The sequence below is a fragment of the Aristolochia californica genome, unplaced genomic scaffold (genome assembly GCF_029961685.1).
Source record: "Aristolochia californica isolate CCGP_79_NKW_82.1479 unplaced genomic scaffold, dmAriCali1.0.hap1 SCAF_5, whole genome shotgun sequence".
In the NCBI taxonomy this organism is placed as follows: Eukaryota; Viridiplantae; Streptophyta; class Magnoliopsida; order Piperales; family Aristolochiaceae; genus Aristolochia; species Aristolochia californica.
In genome coordinates, this window is record NW_027182214.1 from 3,983,272 (window position 1) to 3,991,862 (window position 8,591).

Sequence of the window (8,591 nt, forward strand, 5' to 3'; positions counted from 1 at the left end):
TAATCTTTGTGTTTACAGAGGAAATTTGTGAAGAGATCAGAATCCCAGACAAAGACACTAAAATGATATTTGGAAAATATCAGGCATCTTCTTCAGATATTTTAGCTGGCTCTTCACTGTTCACTTCAGATGACGATAACGTTGCAAAATATCTGGTCTGTTCTGTTTCGGTCATTTTGTCCTCTCCCTTCTTTCTCTATCGAACATCTAACTTGTCCTATCCATGGGTCGATCCTATTTCTGGGGCCAACCCTAAACCAAACCGGTCGACCAATTTAATGCTAATATTCATTTCGACCCCATGATATATATTGAAAATGGTTGGTTCCGATGAGTAATCAGTAATTAAAAAACGGAATAAAAAAGTAATAGAAGTGGGGCTGGGTTATGATAATAATTTGTTTTTGTCAATGCCGGTTCAGTTAAGGGTTCACTATGTCGATCAAGGGTGATTTGGTAAATTCATGACGGAGATATTTCAGTTATCTTAAGATACTTTTCCAGTCAAGGATTCGTACGGCAAAAACTTTTTTGTGGGCCATGTTCCGACCTTTGTTCTTTCGTAAAACGTAATAATCTTTGATTTGATTCCATGATTGTTTCCATGAACGACAAAAAGTGATAAGACCGGTTTTTAGGGAGAGATTCTTCGGCCTTCCATAAGAAAATTTTAGTAGATATTGAAATCACCACTAGGGGTTGGTTTCGAACTAAGCCGGTAATTGGCATCCTTGGATCTGGGATGGGCTTGTTTAAATTAAGAAATAAGTTTATAGGGACTAATAGTGTCTTATGTTTTTTATAAATATTTTTTTAATTCAAAATTTTTATTATAAAAATTATATAATTTTCCTGCTAAGATAGGCTAAAAATCGTATAGAAAATTTTTGAATAAGTAATTGATAATTGATGTTGTAATACTTTTACCATAAAGTAATTTTCATTGTAATTTTGTATTTTACATTTTATTTGATTAAAAATTTATCGATAAGTATAGTAATATATTTGATTGATTATTAATTTTTATTTATTTCCCTAGAAGAGGCAATAAAAGGTCCATTTAACTTTCCTAAGAAAATTTTAAAATATTTCTTGTAATTTTCTAATAAGTCACTAATAGTAATAAAATTTTATTTAAATGTTTTTTTGGAAATATGTATCATAGGAAAAATATTTTTAGTTTTTCCTAGAATATAAATTTTCAACCAGGGGCACTAAGGAGGCCGTAGTAAATTTGGCCAGATTCAAGAATTACAAAACAAGTTACACAACATTTGGAGTAAAAAAGATTAATATTGGTGCGTTTTAATCCATTATTGAAATTCAATCATTAACCTCACCTATCATTCTTTTTTTAAAATGTATGCATAATTTTATATATAATTTATTTAACATATATTTTATATAGAGTATTAAATGTAGGTTAAGTTATAACTCGAGTAGAACTCGAGCTCGAATTCAGTTAAAATTATTAGGCTCAAGTTTGATTACAATTTTAGGTTTGAGGCTAGGGTCTACTCGAGCTCGAGTTAGAAATATTTAAATCAAGCTCGTCTTGAACAAGGTTCAGACTCAGCTGGATTCGATGCCACCCTTATGCCCCATTTTAAGTAGAGGTCATTCCCAATTTTATGTAAAATGTATGCATAATTTTATATACAATTTATTTGACATATATTTTTTGAAAAATTTTAAATGTATGTTGGAGCACGAACTCGAGACATGTATTTTTTAAAAAGTTTTAAATGAATGTTGGAGCTCGAGCTCGGCACGAACTCGATTAAAATTATTAGACTCGAGTTCGATAACTATTTTAAGATCGAGCCTAGGCTCAGCTTAAGCTCGAGTTCGAAATATTTAAATCAAGTTTGGCTCGAACATAGGCAGGTTCGGGCTGGCTCGGCTTGACTCGATGCCACCCCTACTCGCAACCTTCGACACAAGAGACCAATGTTTTAACTACCTTCGCACAAACGTAATGAAAAATCAACACTTGCGAATTTTTTATTATCAATTTTCTTTGGTGTGATGGCTCCTTATTAATTGGTACTAGAAAAGATGGAACTTTATAAATATCAATAGAGTGTAAAAAGAGGAATAAAGCACAATTTTTTCTTCCAAACATAAAAAAAAATAAAAGAGTAACATATTTGGCATATCAATAAAGGGTAACACTCTTTCTAAGGAAGCTTTCATTGATACCCTTTGAATATTTTCCCTTGTTCAATCACTATTATTAAAAATGGGTGTTACTACTATGCTTTCAAAGAATCACATTTAACCTCCAAACAATACATTTGTCTTTGGAGGTTGTTTCTAACTTGAAGTATTCCACTAAAATGTTGGAGACACATTGATTTTTTGACAAATCCTATCAACACCACAGACTTGAATGATGAATAATGCATTTGAAGCACCCTCGTGAACAACTAAAGAAGTATGAGTAGCATTCTATGTAATTAATTGAAGGGGTGACATAAGGAATAATTATGTAAAAGTTTAAGCTTTTTTTTTTTTCTTTCATGCATTAGAGCTTCCAACCATCTCATCTATAATTAATGAAATGAAGGGGAGAGCTCATAATTTGCTCTCTAAAACCTTAGCTGTCTCTCAAACTCATCCTTACTCTCTTGCCTCCTTTACTCTCTTTTCTTATTACTTCTTTTTTTCCCTTCTTCTTCAAAGCCTTAGGCTTTCTAATGACAAGACCCTCGAATCTAACATGGTATCAAAACAGGGATTCTAGGGTTGTAAAAAAAAACTGTTCAAAAGTGTCTAGCCTAATTATCAGTGCTTCAAGGTTTTTTTAAGTATTATTTTAAGGTCATAAAGTTTCATGAAGAATGGTCATGCTCATGCCCTCCTATTGCTGGCCATAACTGTTCTAGCTTGATGTTGTTTTAAGAATTTCATCTAAAAGTTGTGTGTTACTTTGGTTGATTAAGAAAGGCTAATCTTGTTGATTGTATGTTGACTATCTTCTTGATTTTGATGATAACAAAACTTAATAGAACCGATAATTGTAAATCTAGTATTTCAAATATTTGTCCCTCAATAGACATCAATTTCAAAGTCTAAAGCATTGAATCAATACAAGCTTCTCAATGACCTCAAGCCTCGTCAAAAGTCAAGAACTCTTGAGGAAGAACCCTTAGAAGATGAAGAAAATTTGAAGACTAGAGTTTTAGTAATCACTGAGAAATGTCAAAAACTCAGTCTATGTAAGAGAGCAGTCCACTCCATCCAAAACTTGAGGTACAATGCAAACTTAGAGTTTTTGACACATTTTGCATTCAAACATTTTTTCAAAAATACATATACACATTTCATACATGTTAGAATCACTTAGGATCACTCATTCTCATGTTTTAAAAGTCTATTAGATGAAATGGCACTGGAAGGATCAGCATATGCCAATGATAGATCAACTAGAAGTACACATGTCAAAAATATAAAGCATGATCGATCATCCAAAACATGACCAATTTATGCCATAAAACATGATTGATCAAGCCATTTGGATTGATTGATCAAATTTGTCTAGCCAAAGCAAATTCTTGTTGATTGATCGATCAACCTCTGAGACTAATTGATCATATAGAACTTTTCCAATCAAGGACATAAAAGCATGGTCGATCATATAAAGATCATTGATCTACCATAGTTGCAATGCACTTCTTGAGGAAATTCTAATTAATCAATCATACCAAGAACAATGATTGATCAAACTTAAAATGTCAAACCCAACGGTAAGATATTGATCTATCATACCATTGATCAGTAAGTCACATTCTGATAGATAAGTAGGTGTTACTCTTGATTGATCGACCATCCACTTTACACTTGTCGATCAATGTAAACTACTTTTTGCAAACGGGCAAAAAAAAGGGCTAGTTTCGCTTGGGGACTTATAAATACCCCACCAAACCTCCTATTGAGAATTTAATGAGCCTTTATTGGTATACCCACAAGCATTTATTCTCAATCCCTTGCAAATCTTCCTAAAGTGTATTTTTTTAGAAAGAATGAGCCAAAGTCTGGAAAAATCCTTCCTCTTTTCTCATTGTCTCCATTACGTACACATTAGACAAACTCCAACATTTTTTATGATGTTACAAAGGCTAGAGGCTTCAATCTCTCAAAGGATAAGGTTATATCTTGTTTTTAGTTAGGTTCATCTAGAACTTGATTGAATCTAGATAGAAAAAGGCTTAGCTAGAGCTATAATCTAGTCAATCTCTTGGGAAGATTTTTTTGTAAATCATGTATTTGAGCTATATGTGATTTAAAGAGAGTCAGAATCTCTTTGTTGTAAACTCCAACTAATAGAGTTTGATTAGTGGAATTTCCCAAGCATGGGTTCTTGGCAGTGAATAACAATACGGGAACATCGATAACAAAATATTTGGTATCAACTATTGTGGTGTGTGAATGTTCCTTACTTTTATTTACATGCTTGCATGATTTTAAATTCTACGACTTGAGAATTTTAAACTTGTGATTCTCAATTCACCCCCGTTTTGAGAAGCCACCTAGGCCAATAGATATTTTTTACTTTTAGAGTTAGTGAAAGGTGTTTCTGTTTGTCCTCTTTTTGTTTAGCATGGTAGAAATTTCACGTAACTCATCTTCTTCCCCAAGTTATATTGATTTCAGCAAACATGATCCCTTAAGCATTTCTACTATTCCACTCAAGAGTTCGAGTAACTATGTGTCTTTGTCTCAACTTGTCAAACAATTTTTTATGACAAGGGACCTTGTTGGATACTTAGACGGGTGACCTACTCATGTTGATAATGCTTCTCGTCATAAATGGTTAAATGAAGATAGCTTAATTATTAGTGGGCTAATAAATAGCATGGAGGAATTGGTTGCCAACAATTTTATTCACTTGATTACAACCTAGGATATCTAGGATTCATGTTTTCAATTATATTCTTCGGCTGACAGTCATCAAAAGATTTATAACATATTTCAGGAGATGTGTAAGACAAAGCATGAAGGAAACCTTCATGATTACTTTGCCAGGTTTCGAGGTCTACTTCTAGAATGAATAGTTGTTCAACCTTATGCAACTGATATAGCAACTCAAGCAAAACAGAGAGAAAATTTTGTATCTGCCATATGCCTTACAAATTTACAGTCTTATTTGAATGTTGCAAAGACTCAAGCATTGAGTTCCCCAACTACACCGTCCTTTAATGATGTGTGTGCAACAATGCTCAGAATACTTGTTAAGTTATCTACTCCTTCGAATGAACAAGTTGAGAATTTAGCAATGTTCTTCCAAGGGAGAGGGAGTAATAATTCTGGTAGAGGAAGAGAAAAATGTGACGGGTCATTTGGTAAAGGTAGAGGAAGAGGAGGTGGTGAACCCAACTCTAATTCCTCTAACATAGGTCGATAGAGGAAGTGTACTTTTTGCAGTTTGAACAATCACCTAGTTGAAAATGTTGGAATTTACATGGCAAACCATATTATTTTAAGGCTATTAAAAGGCACCCACGTGTATAGAGGTGACATGACTAGTAAATTAGGAGAACTTCCATAGAGATAACATAAAATTGTAATTATGCAAGCTAGTGTATGTACTCTTATGTCTTTTTTCTTTCGAAGCATGTCGCAATAAGGGCATTGTAATAATTGTAAACACCTTCCCACAACTAAAAAAATACCCTCAAGGCATGGGTAGAGAATTTAAACCTCTTCCTCTTTGCTCAAATTCGTCTTTACACGTCTCTCTCTTTTTCACTTTTTTCTCTCCCTTGGTTTCTTCTCTCCTCTCTCCTTTGAACTAGAGTTCCTCTTTTCTCTCTTCCCCTTGGGATATTTTGTGTTTTATGTGTTGGCCCTAGAAATCAACATGGTATCAGGGCAGGTTAAGATCTGACATGGAAAAGTAGAAGAAGATTGAGAAGAAAGAGAGGAAGAAGAAGAACAAAAAAAAAAAAAATGAAAAAGACCAAATTGGAGTTTTTCTTTTTTCCCTTTAGTCTTCTTTCCTAATTCCTTTTTTTACTAAATTTTTCACTCTCTTATCATACTTTTTATATTGAAAATTACATATAGCTGGAAATATCCTTGAGTTTGGTTTCAAAATCAAATTGAATTGTTACAATCAAATTTTTCTACAAAGAGAAAATGACATTTGAAGCAACAAAAGTCAAGCAGAAGAAAAGTTATGTGTAGGAACAAAAAGCCTCAACTTCGTGAATGGTTTGTGCCAACATGACCTAAAATTTATACAAAGAATTACATCTCAAAAGAAATATTCATGAGTTTACTTTCTATCCCAATAAACCATTTCTCAATCTGATCTTTCAAGAGAGAGATGTCCACATCAAAAGAATTAAAGGTCATGCTAGTATCCTGTTGAATGAAAAAATCCAAATTTAAGCCGAATTTTTTACTTTAATTTTTGAGTTGCTAATGTTGGTTAAGTTTCCTATGTGTTTTCAAACTCTAGTCAATATTTTACCAACTTATGTATCTTTTTTTCATTAAAAGTTTTCTTTCTTTGATCTCACATCACATTATTTTTCTTAGAGAAGTATTTCCCTTTATGAGTTTAGCTTCTTTTTTGACAAATTCAAAAAAAAATTGAATTTGAGAATCTTGTTTCCTCATTCTAAATTCCAAATATTAGTGTCCTAAATCTCTTCAAAAAATTATCTCTTACATATTTTCTTTCCAACTTGGTCAAGTTGTATTAAAAAGTACTTGCCTTGTATAAGAAGTCTATTTTTAAAAAGTTTCCATTATAATGTTCCATCTCAAAATTTTCTTATTGAAGATTTTTTTTAAGTTTCCTCAATCATCATGTTCATAGAGGAAATATTTGTTCTTCCTCTTAGGTCATACTTGATCAAATTTGTAAAGTTATTTTAGTCTACCGCTACAGTCTCCTTATTATTATTTTGGTAGTTATTTTCTCCTTATTATTACTTTGGTGGTTATTTTTTCTTCCTTTAATCCCCCATTACCCTTTTATTCGGTTGCCTTTCTCCACTATCTCTTTTTTTTACTTTCATTTATCCTTTTAGGCCACCCCTTGTTAAGTTTCTTAGGTTGGTTCTGATACAATATGAAAAACCATTTTGTGTGAAACATGCGAAACGGCTATCTCAACCATCCAATCAAACGACTATCTTAGTCATCCTATCAACGACTATCTCAGTAGTCTGATCAATGGCTATCTCTGTCATCCAATCATGATCGGACGACTGAGATAGTGGTTCCACATGTTTTGCACCAAATGTCTTTTCATATATATATATATCAAAAGAAATATTCATGACTTTACTTTCTATCCCAATAAACCATTTCTCAATCTGATCTTTCAAGAGAGAGATGTCCACATCAATAGAATTAAAGGTCATGCTGGTATCCTGTTGAATGAAAAAATCCAAATTTAAGCCGAATTTTTTACTTTAATTTTTGAGTTGCTAATGTTGGTTAAGTTTCCTATGTGTTTTCAAACTCTAGTCAATATTTTACCAACTTGTGTATTTTTTTTTCATTAAAAGTTTTCTTTCTTTGATCTCACATCACATTATTTTTCTTAGAGAAGTCTTTCCCTTTATGAGTTTAGCTTCTTTTTTGACAAATTCAAAAAAAAATTGAATTTTAGAATCTTGTTTCCTCATTCTAAATTCCAAATATTAGTGTCCTAAATCTCTTCAAAAAATTATCTCTTACATATTTTCTTTCCAACTTGCTCAAGTTGTGTTAAAAAGTACTTGCCTTGTATAAGAAGTCTATTTTTAAAAAGTTTCCATTATAATGTTCCATCTCAAAATTTTCTTATTGAAGATTTTTTTTAAGTTTCCTCAATCATCATGTTCATAGAGGAAATATTTGTTCTTCCTCTTAGGTCATACTTGATCAAATTTGTTAAGTTATTTTAGTCTACCACTACAGTCTCCTTATTATTATTTTGGTAGTTATTTTCTCCTTATTATTACTTTGGTGGTTATTTTCTCTTCCTTTAATCCCCCATTACCCTTTTATTCGGTTGCCTTTCTCCACTATCTCTTTTTTTACTTTCATTTATCCTTTTAGGCCACCCCTTGTTAAGTTTCTTAGGTTGGTTCTGATACAATATGAAAACCATTTTGTGTGAACCATGCGAAACGGCTATCTCAGCCATCCAATCAAACGACTATCTTAGTCATCCTATCAACGACTATCTCAGTAGTTTGATCAATGGCTATCTCAGTCGTCCAATCATGATTGGACGACTGAGATAGCGGTTTCACATGTTTTGCACCAAATGTCTTTTCATATATATATATATATGTATGTATGTATGTATGTATATGTATGTATGTATGTGTGTGTGTGTGTGTGTGTGTGTGTGTGTGTGTGTGTGTGTGTGTGTGTTTAAGTCTATCAAGACTTTTTACTGGTAACCTTATTGGGCTTTTATCGCCTTCATTTGAGTGATAGGCATTACCTTGTTTAGTGATTATTATCACTATTTTGTTCAAAATTCTTTGAGGTTAGTTTCAACTCATACTTTATCACCTATGTTTTTTTACTTTTTGAGAGTTTGTGTCTAATTAAGTACCTATCCTAGGGAAACCTTGATG